Here is a 2,155-nt window from a genome sequence, read left to right on the forward strand (position 1 = left end):
GTCTCCGGTGGGCCGCGGGGCACGACTGCCCCGCAGGTGGCACCGGCCCACGACCCATGGGGACGCGGGACATCCCGCAGGCCGCAGGCCGCTCGTGACCCTCGGGTGACACGGGGCCCACATCCCACAGGTACGAAGGCACACTTGTCACGCAGGTGACACCAGGCTCCTGTCCCGCGGGTAACACCGGGGGCCCGTCCCACAGATGACGTCAGGCTCATATCCCACAGGTGACGCAGGGCCCATGTCCCATGTGTGACACTGGGCCTATGTCCCACAGGTGACATGGGTTCCTGTCCCATGAGTGGCACCAGGCTCGTGTCCCACAGGTGACACGGGCTCCCATCCCACGGGTGTCAGCAGAGTCCTGTCCTGCATTTGCCACAGGCCCCCGCGCCACAGATGACACTGGGGCTGCAAGAGGGCCAGCATCCCTGCCCTGCGTCCCCCCGCCCACGGCCACGCCTGGGCTGGCCCCGAGCTGCACCCTGGCTCCCGTGGGCCAGCCGACCGACACAACCCAGCAGTGGCTCCCTCGGGTCCCTCGTGAGCCACGCGCTGCTGAGCTCTGGGTCATCTTCAGCATCACCTTCTTCTCCCAGACAAAAACCTTTCCACCGGCTTCTCCTCCTGTCTGCTCACACAGGGAGACACAGCAGCGGTGCTCTTTGCTCAGCTGCTTCCACTGTTGGTGCCCCACGGACTGAGAACAAGACAAGCTCCTTCACTTTTCCCCGAGGGGCCTTCTGTGTGACAAGAGCCCCTGTTTCGCTTTGGGACAGCGGAGCTGTGAAGAGGATGTTTGAGATGCTCTGAATACATCAACGTCACAAACAACATCCCGATCCTCAACGCCCCACTTCCCCCCCGGAATCCCTGGGATGTTTTGTACCATCATAAAATATCCCCAACATCTGGGCAAAGGAGAGTTCTGCTGGATGGATCAAAGGAGGAGATTCCCATTTTAGAATCCTTGGGCAAACTGAGCTCTGTTGGGTTTTAGCTGTGATTTCTTGCCCCTGCACCTCCCCAAAGTCCAGGTAGGTCCATCTACTGGTCAGTGCCAATGGAGGGAGAGGCACCACTACACCCAAAGCCTTTACACGGGATTAGCTGAACGTTGGTAACTCATCCAGCGTGGGAGACAGGAGACTTTCTTCCCTTTCAGAGAATTACCACACATAGGTTATTAGATACAGACAGTCTTTTCCTCTTCAGCAGGTATTTGCAGTTTTAGGACCAAAACTAATTTTTCACTACCACTTCTGGTGCAGGGAGGACATAGGGGGAACTTCTGGCCCTACTCAACGTAGTGGCCAAACTCCTCTATATTTAAATTAAAGTTTGTAGATGCCCTACACAGAGCAGTCACACTCACCGTCTCCCATGCAGACACCGGCCTCTGCCTCTCCTTCCCCAGGGAAGGCAGTTTTCATATGGTGGTTGCAACCAGGCTGTTTTTCCTGGTTATCCATGAAAAATCCAGAATATGGCCAAATTCTGCAGGTGATTGCCAGCAACACAGCAGATGGCCTTAATGAAGTGCTTACAAGTGGGTGCAGTAGATGTGCTGCTCGCCTAGAGCAATGGGTCTGAGAGAGAAACACCCCCCAGAAAGCGCCTTTTCTGGATCTGTTGATGCACAGGAGAAGCTAAAAGAGGCAGAAAGTAGCAAACTAATGGTCTTGTCTTCTAAAGCTCACTTTCCAAGTGTCCCAACAACAAAGAATTTCTGTTGTTTCACACATTTGGATATGAACTTCTGGATTTCAGAACAGGAGGAGATTTTTAACCAATAAAATGTCTCAATGTAAAGATTGTCAGAAAGGAATGGGTACCTCCTTTCTGGACATGGTTTTCTGAAGTTTTTTTGATAGAGCTGACCTTCAAATGTAGGGTTTTTTGGTTTTTTTTCCTGATCCAGGAGGTGTTTCTCATACTTTCCATATTGGTATGATTAGGATATTTTAAATCTTTCCCATCCTCTAAGGCTGAATAAAATATTCCGGGCCAGGAGAGCAGGTCCCAGACGAGAACGGGTCAGAGCACGACATGAGAGGCGGGGGGGGGGGGGGGGGGGCCGGGAGGGGCCCGCTGCCGGAGGTGAGACCCTGACAAAAGGGATGGATCCCCAGGGCCCAGTGCTCGCCTGGCC

The sequence above is a fragment of the Egretta garzetta genome, unplaced genomic scaffold (assembly GCF_000687185.1).
Source record: "Egretta garzetta isolate BGI_Z169 unplaced genomic scaffold, ASM68718v1 scaffold385, whole genome shotgun sequence".
In the NCBI taxonomy this organism is placed as follows: Eukaryota; Metazoa; Chordata; class Aves; order Pelecaniformes; family Ardeidae; genus Egretta; species Egretta garzetta.